Raw genomic sequence first — 14,719 nt, forward strand, 5'->3', positions numbered from 1 at the left:
TCTTCTTATAACTGATCCCATGGAAAGAGTTGTGTTTGCTCGAGTCTGATTTGTGCTCAAGAACAGTGGGAAGTCCCAGGAAGGGGGGAGGTAATAACTGGCAAACCCACATCGAGCCACAGAATGGTGTTTCTTCCCCTTTTGTGCAAAATGAAACCGATCTATGAAACTGTCTCTTGTTAAAAGAGTTGATTGCCACACTTTATATAAGAACTCTATCAACATAAGTTTACTCCTCTAACAGTAAATTCTCTGGGATCCCTTTACCAAAAGGGAGCCAGCATCAGATAGCATTTAGAAAATTCTCAGTTTCTTCGGGGATCTATAATTTTTGAGAAGTATTCTCAGATTTGTACTCACAAATTTAAAAAATGCAAATGAAAACTGTTTGCTCTCTCAAATTAACCAAGGTAAAAAAAAAAATGTGGTAATACCCTGAGTGGGCAAAATTATGGAGAAACAGGCACTCTCCTATGTTAGTGGTGAGATTGTAGACATTTCTAAAGGGTCATTTCCCAGTATCTGTTGACTTTTTTTCCCAAAAATTTTAAATATTCATACTCTCTGACCCAACAATTTTATATGTATAAATTCACCTGTCACATATTTATACCTGTGCAAAAAAAATGTGAAAAGGTGTTTGTTGCAGCATTAAGTAAGTAAACAACTGGAAAAAATATGCATAAATAGGATATGAGCTAAATAAATGTAGAGCTGTGTAGAGTTGTTAGAGTGATTGGCTTTGCATCGAATCATAGGAAAAAATCTCCAAGATAACGTTGTTCAGCAAGAACATATACTCCAATTTGTATATTTAAAAGAATATATATGTGTGTGTGTGTGTGTGTATATGTTTGCTTATACATAGACTATTTCTGTAGAGAGATCGAAGAAACTGAAAAGAAGCAATTGCCTTTTTAAAATTTTTTTATTTAAATTCAATTTAATTAACATATAGTGTATTATTAGTTTCAGAGGTAGAATTTAGTGATTCATCAGTTGAATATAATACCCAGTGCTCATTACTTCAAGTACCCTCCTTAATGCCCATCACCCAGTTGCCCATCCCCCCCACCCACCTCCCCTTCCAAACTATGAATATGTCCACTTAATGGGTGTGTTTTGTTTACCTTTGATTTACAACTTGCCTTAAAAAGTTTTATCTTTAAAAGTGTACTGGCATTTTATGTATGTTAGCGTCTCTGGGGATTTTCTGCATTATTTCATGGGATGTTACTTAGATCCAAGATGGAAAGGCAGGTTCCCACATGTGAGCCATCGTACGAATTAGTGTTGAATCTGACCATTAAGAACTTAGTTGTGAGCAAGAGGTTGTCATAACTTAAGGGCCAAATATTGTTTTATTTGTTTATTGTTTTATTTGAGTATAGGTTCAACCACAAGCAGATATACTGAGGATATTCTAGAATGGGTCACACCTACCTCCAGAAGCACTTTCTGATGGGTTCCCAGAGAGCTCACCCACCAGTATCATGCAGTAACCGTTTGGGGGGGATTCTATCTGCTCTAGGTTGCGTTAACACATGTTTATTGTTTCAAATAGAATATGCAGAATTTGTATCAGACTATTGATTTTTGTCTCAAGTCAAGCATTTTATGGAAATCATTCTTTGCAGGAAATATTTTCTGTCATCAAAAAGTTAGCATTTTGTTAGGGTGCCGGGCTGGCTCAGTCGGTAGAGCGTACAACTCCTGATCTTGGGGTCGTGAGTTTCAAGCCCCACGTTGGGTGTAGAGCCTACTTAAAAAAAAATTTTTTTTTTAAGTTGGCATCATGTCAGGTTGCCTTACCATCTCTCATTTGATAAGACCTGAGCTTATGAAATTGGCTTTAGACTACTTTCTCTTTCCTGGCTGTAATAAAGCAGAATTATATCCTGTGTAACTAAAATCTTAGAATACGATTTTCTGTCATTTCTGCTGGATGGTAGGTAAAGAGTTACTGCCTTGATTTCTGTGTCTCTAACAGGATATTTTTTCCTATTATTCAATTACCTCTCCTGGTGTCGAAAGTTCCTCCAAGCTCTTTCCATTATGTTTTCATCCATACTTAGCTCACCCCTAGTCCTCAATAGGTTTCCTCCACGCTCTCAATTTCCTCAACCGTTGGTCTTTCTGTCACATCATACTTGCCAATTGCCAGTTCCCAGTAAAATCTATTATTGCCTGTCCCATAACCAGAGAAAGGTGGATATGTGTATGTATGCACATACACACACCTGATCAGTTCACAAGCTTAATCCCTGAAACTTCAACACTTCCAAGACAAATTCTTTGTTTTCCTGAATTATGTTCTCCAGCCACGTACAATACAATGTTGTCTCTCAGTATCAAATGACTGACCTTAACCTACTTTCTCAAAGTTACCAAGTCCCATTAAACAAATCTAATGACCTTTATCTCGGTCTGTATCCTCTGTGACGTTGCTATAGACTTTGACCCTGTCTACAAATCACTTTTCTTTTTTAACGGTTTGTTTTTAAAGGTTCATGTACGTGGTAAACGTGTAAATGGTACTAAAAGGTATACAGTGAAAATTCAAGCTCTCTTTCCATCTGATCTTCAGCTCTCAGGTGCCCTCCCCAGAAGCACTTAGGATTGTCACTTTCTTGTGTATCATTCTGAAGATTACATACATCTTTTTTGTACACCAGTGATCGGATACTGTATAGGCGATTTTGTCCCGTACCTTTTTTGTATGAATTTTTCAGCGTCCGTATGTGTAGATTGACATCCTTTTTGAACGGCTACACAGTCTTTCAAAGTATAGAATGTTCCAGTAAGAATGTATGAGTCCAGTTCTTTATCGATAGAACCCCTCCTTTAGGAAGGTTTCCCTACTACCACCCGGTGGATTTTGTGTCCTTGCACACTGCTCCTCATTCTCCTACCTCCCCACTTTCTCCTTTCTAAGAACTTTCATTGGTTTCCTATCAACGTTCCATTTCCTAGAACTGAAATTTTTGCTTCTCCTCCCCAACCCCCTCCGTCCCCCAGTATCTTCTCTTGGTGAACTCAGCCCTTGGCACACCCGCCATTATCTTCTCTGGATCATCTGTGAATATGTATCTCCAGTCCTCGAGGTGTCTCTCCTGTGATCTCCAGATTCTCAATTGTGGATATCTGACTGCTCCACAAAAGTGAGGCCATATCTTTAATCTTTGGCCCCAAAATTTACATCTGTACTTATCCTGATAGCATTACTCAAGTGCTTTGAAATTCTCCCTAATTCCACTTTTATCCCTAATCTCTACAAAAGATTAATTACCAGTGCCTGCCAACTCGACTCAATAGACCAGAGTAGTTTATAACCCAATTTGAGCTGTGCCTCTAGGAAAAGCCAACAAAACAGAAGCCCTCGTGTCCACATGACAGTACATAATGGTGGAAGAATAAGCTTTTTTCATAGCCACGTATAACTTGTAGCATCTTTAAAAGCAATCCTGTTTTCCCATATTCATTCTCACAGTTTATCTTAGTCATTGTTAGAATCACTCTTTCCTGCAGGCACAATTAGAGTTTTATATAGAAAATTTTCATGCATTCCCTCCATAGAAGATTAATCTTAATTGATATTCCCTAAAAATTAACATGAACATGTTAGAGTTTCGGAACATGTTACATATTCAATGGAGTAAAATGAATATGACATTTAAAAATTCTTGGTTTATACTTCAGTAAGTCTAATTTATACCAAAGTTACCAAAGAAATCCATAACATAAGCTCTGGGGCAATACTGCTTATCTTGAGGATGGGATGACAGATTATAATTGCTTTATTAAGTACAACATTCTGAATTCCTATGAAGTTGTAATGGTTTGTTGTGCACTAGAGATTTTGTTATTTAGGATATAATTGATTGTAATGTGTACTGTTTGCTCTTGAATAACTCCCATTTTCCACTTCAGAGAGATTTTCATTTTGGCATCAAATAATATGATTATTGCATTTGTAAAGTTTCTGAAGCATTTCGGAATTCTTTCAGTTGAAAAATGACTCAAAATTAAAATGTGATATAAATTAAAAGGGCAAATTGAATTTCATCCCATAGATTTCATTTTAAGTCTGTGTGTAGAATAGAGAATAACTCATCTCATTGGCCATTACCCAGTAATTGGTATTAATGAAAGGTAGCAAGACAAGTACCCGAATGCTTAAGGAATTAGCAACCCCATGAACTATTTCGGCTCCTGCTTTCTAATTATTAGTCTTTGCTATTACTTGACGTCTTCTGCCTTAACAATCTAGCCAAAAGTTACTAACACCAAAACTCAAATCCCTCTCATTTACTCTGAAGTAAGTGACCCCAGAAATATTCGATAGTTTGGCTACAAATTCTTGCTGCTTTTTACCCATTTTTACATAACTGTGCCCCTCTTCCCTAGTTTTAATATTTTCCTCTATTCACGTCTTACCTCTCCCCCCAATCCAATGTTCAGGTCTTGGGACACAGGGACACTTCCTCCTCAAGTCAAGATAATGCTTCACTTCCTCTACCGTAAATTTGTCTTAAAGAGAAAAACTTGTTCTCTCCCTTAGTTGAGCAACTGAGAATTTCCATTTTACTGATGTTTGTTTACCTTTTCTTTGCAGCTCATACAAATGAGTATTTGCATGAACTCTGCTTTAGCCTCTTAATCATTTATTTCTATTAAGACCAAGAGGCCAAAGACTCAGCCAAATCTGTGGAGAATTTCAGTTTTTATGCATCAGTTTTAATCCTCAACCCAAGTGTATCTCATTATCCTTCTTTTTGTCTGCCTTTCAAACTTCTATCAAAGAAAAGAAAGGAGAAAGTTGAATCTGTTAGTTTCCCTTCCTACTTGTGCCTCCCTGAGGGACTGAATTAGAAGAAAAGGAAAGATATGTTAAACCAATAGGTAAAAATTGGGTTTTGAGAGAAGTTAAGGATTCCATTCTCTTGAGCACCCTTGTCTCTGCATTTTAGGATAATCTGAACTATAATACAGAGAATGAGCATAGTAAAACTTCAAATTCAAATGCATTTTCTCTCGCAGCCTGACTGAGACAGGGCAAAGGGCAAAGGTTCCAAACAGTTTAAATAATTCCCTACACCCTGGCTTCTAATGAAAATTTGAGCTGCTGTCCCCAAGCAGTTAGAAGTTCATAGGTTCGTTCATGAGAGCCGACTGAACAGCGCTTAGATGCCGGCCTAGAAAAGTTAAACCTGCCTCATCTTTGTGAGTTCTGATCCCACCAGATTGTGCAATAAGGGCAGAGAGCTAAAGCAAGGGGGACTACACAACTGAAACTAAGTAGAAATTTCTAGCACCCCAGAGAAAGTTCCAGATGTTTAAAAATTGACATTCTCTTTGGCATGCTTGTTCTTATCCCCCCCACACCCCTTGATTCTATTTTTATCATGCCATTGTACTGACTCATGTTTATAAAGGAGCACGTGAGGCCTATGGAGGAGACACTAGAACTTCAGTCCAAATAATATCATTTCACAAGCAACAGGGAAGTGAAAATAGTGCTGTTGAGCCCTGAAGTCTCCAGATTTCCTCCCTTTGTGGAGAGCCTTCTGGGGTGGAAATTTTCCATCTCTGTCTCCTACCTGCCACAGCCAACCCTCCTTTGGTTCTTGTCCCTGTAGGGTAAAATTTGAAGTAATGCCTATGTCGGATCATGGATTTAAGAGCTAGCATTGTCTTCTATTTACAGGTGCCATTTACAACAACAAAGTAATTTCTCTTCTTTTTAAGTCTTTCCCTTGCTCTCTAACTCCTGGAGATGAAAAGAAAGATGTTTGAGGCTAACAAAAAAAAGCACCAAAAAACAAAAAACGTTTCAAGATAAGTTTTAAACCTATAAGTTCCTCTGCACTCACATTTAGCAGAAATAAATTAATTGGTTTTGAAGTTTAGATAAAAAAGAAATCCTTTATATCAGCTCTCTGGGAGGAACTACTGTGATGTGGATGATGATCCAAGCTTTCTTTTGGGGGCTCATTATCAGAAATTCCCACCAAATGAGATTAGATGAGCATCTAATCCAGTTCATATGAGTGCTTAATTGCCCAGATACCATGTTAAATCAATTTACAGAACTCTTGACTTTAAGGTCTTTTAAGGAAATACTTCTCAAATTTTAACATGCATACAAATCACCTGGGAATCTTGTCAAAATCCACATTCAGTAGGTCTGGACTGGGGCCTGACCTTCTCTCTTTCTAGCAGTCTCGCAGGGCATGACCATGCTGTTCATCAGCAGCGGACCACACTTTGTGTTGCCAGGTTTTAAGGCACCTGCATTCTGCATCTTAACATGAGGCTTACATTTCTAGCCAAAGTTTTAATTTGTAGCATGACCATTATGTGTGCAATACTAACTAGAAAGTTTAAATTATGTCTTTTAATCCTCAAAATAACTCTGTCAAGTAAATAAGCAAATGTTGGCTTTCAGAGAAATTAATTCTTTTGCCAAGGTCCCCCAGCTAGTAGGTGCCAGGGATTTGGACTCGGGCTTTTCTGACTCCAAAGCCAGAGCGCTAGTGTGTGTATGGTACATATAAGGTCTTGTACAGAGCACTTTGAGAGAGAGGCAAGCATTTCTACCCTTTGGAAGTCAACAATACGAAGGCAGAAAAAAACAATATAATGGCAGAAACTGGGCATACACATAAAAAGATAACAGTTTTTAAGTGTTTTGCAAGGATCACAGAAATATAGAATATTGAGTTTAATAATAATAAAATTGGAAAGGGAAAAGATTACTCAACATATTTTTATAGAATTACTTTGGATTAACTCTCATTAATCTCCCTTGTATTAAACTATGGAAATGTTGCCAATAGAAATCAAAATCTAGCACTAGCACACTTAACAGAAAGCATATTTCAAGAGTTTAGAAAAGAAAGCTCTTGGTCATGGAGAAGTAGAGGAATTGAGAATATCTTCAAAGAAGAGAGATGCATCTTGGATAAAAACTGAAGACAGCACATCTAGGGAAAGGGTATGAACAAGAGTGTATGAACAGTGGCTTGTGGTGGAGATTGAATGAACCTATGTAATTAGAGCAGAGAACTCATCATTTGAAGACTGTATCAGTTACCAATTGCTGCATAACAAACCATACCAAAACTTTGAGACTTAAAACAACCACCATTGATTTAGTTCTCAGTTCTGCGCAAGGCTTCTTCGGGTCTGGGCAAGGCTGGGCTGATCTCAGCCGGGGTTGTTGAAGTGTCTGGTCAGTAGAATCAGATGGCAGCCCCAGGTGGCCTTGGCAACATGTCTAGTGGTTGGTTAGGGCACCGAGTATGAATGGGCTTTTGTCTCTCATCAACAAGCTGCACAATGAGAAGGGCACCAAAGCACAGGCCCCAGTGAACCAGTGGTTTTTAAGCTTCTGCTTGTGGCACAGTTGCTAACATCCCATTGATCAAAGCAAATCACAGGGCCAACCCATATTCAAAAGACAGTATGGGTATGTCTTGATGGAAGAGAATTGTCAGCATTCCAACCAAGGCCAATTGTAGATAATAGTGAAGTTGGACCTTTGCAGAGGGTTGGGGTTGAGGGCGAGAAAGGAGTCTCCAAGGTCCCTTCAAGGGCTCCGCTTGTATGATTATGTAATTCAAAATGTCAATGTGTCATTTAAAAAAAGTCTATAAACTAGCTACCCATGGTTAAAAATACGTAATGGTAGAGAGCTATAAAAAAAAGTCTCCTCCCCTAGCCCCTTCATTGGCACTCCCCAGAGGGAAATACTCTTTTCAGCCTTATGGTTATCTTTTCTGGCAGTACTAAGTTTTTCTTAGGGGTTTTTGCCAATATGCAGTGTGAGCTTTGTTGAACACAAGTTAAAGAAATGTTCTGTATAGAATTATTAATATTTTTGTATCTTTTTGGCATTGAGCTCTAGACAGGTGATCACTACTGTTACTGAACATTTATTATGAGAGCCAGGCATTAGTCATTTAGCACATGAAAACGACCAAGGCTCAATTTCTACCTCCGCTCACTCAGAGTGGAGTGATTTCTATGTCTCTGTGACCAGGAAAAAGAATGAACTCTGGTGGCGCAGACAGGAAATTACTATTCAATACTGTCAGTGCCTTCTTCCTGTTTTACCCAAAGATAAAAAGTAGGAATTTGAGGACGTGTTCTCTTGAGGCAAGTTTCACTTCTCCACAGTAATTCCCATAAACCACTCTCCAGTCTGCGCTCCGAGGTAATCCATTTGAACCCCTCTCTCGATCTGTTTGCCTCCTTAAAATTCATGAGGAAATGACATTGTTGTATTGACAAAGCTTTTATCCCAGGTACAAGACAATCAAATCAAGAAAAACTGGTTCTTGCCAGTCCTCTTACACAGGCCCCCTCCACACACTAGGGCTGAGGCGTCAGCGCTGTGTGCGGAATTCACTCACCCAACCCAAATTGGGAAGTACTTCCCACAGAACTGGGTGAAACTGGAGTGACCTGGGAGAAAAGTCCCTCCATACAAGAATAGTACCTTGTCAAATAATTAACTACTCTGTCTTTATACTTTTAAATTCTAAAGTCATTTTTGCATGCAACACCTCACATTAGAAGGTAATTTCCCAGGGGAAGTTTTAAGGTGTGTACTCCAAACTTGGCAGGTTGAACTTAGTCAAGTAATGCCTTCGTTAACAACTCGGGCCTTAGCTAGCCTGCCAATAAGAATGAGGAGGGTGGGAAGAGAACAGTGGGATGTTTTCCAAAGTTGTCTCATTTTTAAAGTCATCTGAGATGGGGCGCCTGGGTGGCTCAGTCGGTTAAGCATCTGACTCTTGATTTGGGCTCAGGTTATGATCTCAGGGTCTGGAGATGGAGTCCACATAGGGCTCCATGCTCAGCAGGGAGTCTGCTTGAGAATCCCTCTCTCTCCCTCCGCCTGTCATCCTGCTTGCACGCGCTCTTTCTCTCAAATAAATAAATCTAAAAAAAAAAAAAAAAAAAGCGTCAACTGAGGTTCTTACAAAACAGGCAGATTTCCCAGCCACTTCCCCCAGAGATACGGTTCATGAAATTTAGAAAGGGACCTGGGACTGCTGCATTTAACACCAGTCTCAGATGAATTTTATATCTGGACAAGTTGGGAAAAGACTAGGGCAATAGTTTTCAACTATTTTCTGATTTAATTTATCTAGGGGTGGGGCCAGGCACTGGTGTATCTGAAAAGTTTCTCAGGTGATTCTAGTATACAGCTATTCCAGTGTTCAGAAATGATAGTCCAAAGCAGTAGTTGTCAAATGTTTTGGTGTCAGCATTCCTTTGTACACCTAAAAAGGAGTGAGGATACCAAAGAGCTTTCGTTTAGGTGGTTTATATTGATATTTCTCGCAATAGAAATTAAAACTAAGGAAAATTCTTAGTATGTATTCATTTAAGAATGATGATTATGAAAAAGAATCATAATAGACTCATTAAGTAGTAATACAATATAAATAACATGATTTTAAAGAAAAATTTATTTTCCAAAACCATTGAGAGGAGTAGAATCATTTTCTATTTTTGTCCATCTCCTTAATGTTGGCTTATAGAGGACAGCTAGATTCTGGATTTAATCGGACTATGTTGTTTTGTTTAAAGACTTCAAATTGAAGTATATGAAGGAAATCCAGCCTCTTGGAAATAAGCAGTTGAAAAAGGAAAGAGTATTTTAATAGGCTTTTCAGATAATTGCGGAGATCCTTCTTAGACAAACACCATAATTCATTAAGTGCTAACTTTGTAAAGGTTTTTTGTTATGTGAAGTCTGAAAGTGTATCAGTGAACTTTTCATGCCCTGTTCCATTAAAATCCATTAGTGTATCTTATACTTTGAATATATCTTTTACTCAGGCATGATTTTGTAATATGCGTTGGTCATTTGAAAAACTACTGTGAGTTTTGTGGTTCTTCCTAATGCTTGCACATTTCATATTGTATAATGTCAAAAAATCACATTTATTAATATCACAGTCTCAACAGAAAGACCTTAAGTATTGAGAAGCTGGCTAGATGATAATGGTGGATCAAATTTTCTAAAATTTTAATTTCCATTTGAAAACTTGAATTTTTATCATAGGCAACATATACGATCAGTTGTTTTCCTCGAAGTGACAGACTCTATTCATTTTCCAGAAAATGTCTGCCAAAATTCCAAGTCTGAATAGCCATAGTTTGTCCATTGTTCTTTCACGTAAAAATGGTGTTTCATGAGAAAAGCTGCTAGTTCAGCTTGCAACTCACTCACGGACTTTTCCTGAAAGCATCAATTCTCCTTCAGTACGCAGCAAAGGTGCTTTATGTGTGCTTCATGTTTCATTCCAGGTAATTTTTTTAAATCTACTCAAGCGTCAAGACTTAATAAAATTAATCTTTTGTGCAGCTTCATCAAGGACGTTCTTGAATTCAACAGCTTTTTTTTTTTTTAACTGTCATCGTGTGGTGGGGAAGAATAAAATGACTACTAATAGAGAGCGGGGTGCCCCTGCCTCGATTTGTACTAAGGAGCCAGAATTCTTTTTATTGCTATTGCATATTCAGTGCAAATGTCAATTCAGTGAAAAAGGCAGATAGCCTCTTAGTAGTATTATAAAAAATGGTTTCGACCTCCTGGTCTCCCTGGAAGGGTCTTGGGGACTGTACTTTGAGAACTGCTGACCTAGAAGACCAGAGAGCAGTGTTAATAGGGGATTTGGGTAGGGCAGGTTGAGCATTCATTTACATTTATATTTCTGAGACTAGAATATCTACCACACATAGTTATTTCATTATTTTATTTAAGCCTCACAGTAACATTCACACAGTAGATAGCATTATTCCCATTTCACAAATAAGGAAATTGAAGCTCAGAATGGTTCAGCAATTTTCTGGATGAAACAAGGACCAGGAATTTAGATGAAAATCTAGATCTTGGTGATTTTAAGCTTGTTCTCTTGCCCTTCCTTCTATTGAACTATTCTGGGCTTGAATGGCAGGTATAAGACTTAATGAACACTTACTAGGCTCTAAAAACTATTCTCAGAAAAAAATATAAGTAAAAACCATTCTCAAAATTTGAAATGTATTAGCTTATTTCATCCTCCCAACAGGGTCCAGATTAGCCTTATTTTAAATGTGAGGAAACAGAGGCCCAGGGAAGTTCCTTAGGTTTTCCAGAGACACAGAGCTAATAACTACGGAGCTAGGATTTTAACCCAAGAAGACTGACTTCCAGAACCATTTTGCTGGGGCACCTGAGTGGCTCAGTCAGTTAAGCATCCGACTCTTGGTTTTGGCTCAGGTCATGATCTCAGGGTGGTGAAACTGAGGCCCGAGTTGGGCTCTGTGCTCGAGCTCAACAAGGTGTCTGCTTGAAGATTCCCTCCCTCTGCCCCTCACCCCACTCTCTCTCTCTCTCTCTCTCTCTCTAAATCTTTAAAAAAAAAAAAAACATTTTGCTAAAATATCCCCTAATTAAAAACACTGAGAAACCTAAAATTATATATATGAAACAAATTAAATCATGAAACAAATATTTTGCCTCTTGACATATAAAATAGCATATGATCAACAAATCTTGGTGTATATGTTTCATTTCCTCAAGGCGAGGCAAAAGCATGTGTAGAAAAACCTTCAGTGTATGGAAATTTAGGCAAGAAGTTAATTCACATAAATCACTTTGAGTCCTAAAAGGAGCATAGTTCAGTTTACATTTCAGCTTTTCAAGATCAGGATGTGGTGACCCAGGGTGCAGATGGGAAAATTATGTGGTCTATGTCATACTGAGCATATGACAGACACCCGTTGAAGAGCGCACCTGTTCCTGGAGAAGACCAGGGCACTGGAACCCTCATGGGTATAACAAGAGAACCATTTCCTTTACCATTTACCACCTCAAGAATTAGTCCTCTTGGGGTTTATTTCCTTTTTCTAAAAATAACGGCAGCAGTATTGTTACTCAATCCACTAAAATGGCTTTCTGTGTTAACTTCCAAGACAAGAGCTCTTTTTCTGAAGTGGGATTCCACTTCTCCAGCCAATGGGAGACCCCTCACCTAGAAAGAAAGGTTATTTACTTTTATCTATGAAAAAGCATAAAAATGCAGACAGGCTGCCCCCCACTTGCTCCTCCTGTCCCTGTGTGCTCAAGAAAATGCCTCCCTCGGGAACAGGTCTTCTACCAACCTTGCCTTCCCACATCAGAGCAGGGCAGGGCAGAGGGTCTCTATAGAGCAGGAAGGGCCTGTGGGGGCAGGAAAGCCTCCTGGAGTGGGCGCCATCTACCTGCCAGAAAGCAAGGAAGAGAAAATCTTGTTCAGTAACTAAGAACCAACTTTTCCACTGATGCTCTTCCTCTCCTCCTACTTGCCCTCCTCCCCATGAGGTTTCAGTCTCTGCTTATCACCCACAGGAATTGCCCAGTAATAGGGAGGAGAAAGGAAGAGATGACCGACCTGTCTTCTGTACACGAACTTTTCTTCCCCCAGGCTCATCCCTTCCCTCCTGCCCACTGCGGCCCCTCAGCTCCAAACCTGATGCAGGCTTCTCCTTCCTAAAGCTTTCCCACTTCCCATTAGGGTCTTTATTCCCCAACCCTAGAATTCCCGTCCCTGCCCAGAGGGACTCCACCTGAAGCTGGGAACCTGAAGGATCTACTCTCCCATTTAGAGCTGCCTCGAGGGGTCAGAAAGCTCTTTATCCTACAAGTATTGCTACACCTAGTGGTTCTGATCTGTATTTTCTTCACATCGCCTCCACTTCCATTCTGCAGAAATGAGCTGTTTTGGCTGAGGTCAAAGAGGTTGCTGCCTGTGTTCTCCTTTAGGATTTTGATGGACTCCTGTCTCACATTGAGGTCTTTCAACCATTTGGAGTCTATTTTTGTGTGTGGTGTAAGGAAATGGTACAGTTTGATTCTTCTGCATGTGGCTATCCAATTTTCCCAACACCATTTGTTGAAGAGACTGTCTTTGTTCCATTGGACATTCTTTCCTGCTTTGTCGAAGATTAGTTGACCATAGAGTTGAGGGTCCATTTCTGGGCTCTCTATTCTGTTCCATTGATCTATGTGTCTGTTTTTGTGCCAGTACCATGCTGTCTTGATGATGACAGCTTTGTAATAGAGCTGGAAGTCCGGAATTGTGGTGCCGCCAGCTTTGCTTTTCTTTTTCAATATTCCTCTGGCTATGCGGGGTCTTTTCTGGTTCCATACAAATTTTAGGATTATTTGTTCCATTTCTTTGAAAAAAGTGGATGGTATTTTGATGGGGATTGCATTGAATGTGTAGATTGCTCTAGGTAGCATTGACATCTTCACAATATTTGTTCTTCCAATCCATGAGCATGGAACGTTTTTCCATTTCTTTGTGTCTTCCTCTATTTCTTTCATGAGTATTTTATAGTTTTCTGAGTACAGATCCTTTGTCTCTTTGGTTAGATTTATTCCTAGGTATCTTATGGTTTTGGGTGCAATTGTAAATGGGATCGACTCCTTAATTTCTCTTTCTTCTGTCTTGTTGGTGGTGTATAGGAATGCCACTGACTTCTGTGCATTGATTTTATATCCTGCCACTTTACTGAATTCCTGTATGAGTTCTAGCAGTTTTGGGGTGGAGTCTTTGGGGTTTTCCACATAAAGTATCATATCATCTGCAAAGAGTGAGAGTTTGACTTCTTCTTTGCCAATTTGGATGCCTTTGATTTCTTTTTGTTGTCTGATTGCTGTGGCTAGGACTTCCAATACTATGTTGAATAGCAGGGGTGATAGTGGACATCCCTGCCGCGTTCCTGACCTTAGGGGGAAAGCTCTCAGTTTTTCCCCATTGAGAATGATATTCGCTGTAGGTTTTTCATAGATGGCTTTTATGATATTGAGGTATGTACCCTCTATGCCTATACTCTGAAGAGTTTTGATCAAGAAAGGATGCTGTACTTTGTCAAAAGCTTTTTCTGCATCTATTGAGAGGATCATATGATTCTTGTTCTTTCTTTTGTTAATGTATTGTATCACATTGATTGATTTGCGGATGTTGAACCAACCTTGCAGCCCAGGGATAAATCCCACTTGGTCATGGTGAATAATCCTTTTAATGTACTGTTGGATCCTATTGGCTAGTATTTTGGTGAGAATTTTTGCATCCATGTTCCGAAGCAACTTCTTCCTAGAAACATCGCCAAAGGCAAGGGAAGCAAGGGCAAAAATGAACTATTGGGACTTCATCAAGATAAAAAGCTTTTGCAAAGCAAAGGAAACAGTCAACAAAACCAAAAGACAACCGACAGAATGGGAGAAGATATTTGCAAATGACATATCAGATAAAGGGCTAGTATCCAAAATCTATAAAGAACTCATCAAACTCAACACCCAAAGAACAAAGAATCCAATCAAGAAATGGGCAGAAGACATGAACAGACATTTTTCCAAAGAAGACATCCAAATGGCCAACAGACACATGAAAAAGTGCTCAATATCGCTCAGCATCAGGGAAATCCAAATCAAAACCTCAATGAGATACCACCTCACACCAGTCAGAATGGCTAAAATTAACAAGTCAGGAAACGACAGATGTTGGCGGGGATGCGGAGAAAGGGGAACCCTCCTACACTGTTGGTGGGAATGCAAGCTGGTGCAGCCACTCTGGAAAACTGTATGGAGGTTCCTCAAAAAGTTGAAAATAGAGCTACCATATGATCCAGCAATTGCACTACTGGGTATTTACCCCAAAGATACAAAAGTAGG

At 39.2% G+C, this 14,719-nt stretch overlaps 1 long non-coding RNA gene across 1 annotated transcript; it reads right to left on the bottom strand.

Moving 5' to 3' along the window:
- Nucleotides 1-10,568: 10,568 nt before the first annotated feature.
- Nucleotides 10,569-12,522, bottom strand: LOC118006111. The gene is made up of 3 exons (XR_004677977.1): nucleotides 12,435-12,522; nucleotides 12,166-12,264; nucleotides 10,569-10,660 (listed from the first exon to the last, which is right to left on the bottom strand). It is a non-coding gene; the product is annotated as an uncharacterized LOC118006111 (long non-coding RNA).
- Between the last annotated feature and the right edge of the window lie 2,197 nt (nucleotides 12,523-14,719).

Source organism: Mirounga leonina, unplaced genomic scaffold (assembly GCF_011800145.1).
Source record: "Mirounga leonina isolate KUSES-001 unplaced genomic scaffold, KU_Mleo_1.0 Mir_101595, whole genome shotgun sequence".
NCBI classification, from domain to species: Eukaryota; Metazoa; Chordata; class Mammalia; order Carnivora; family Phocidae; genus Mirounga; species Mirounga leonina.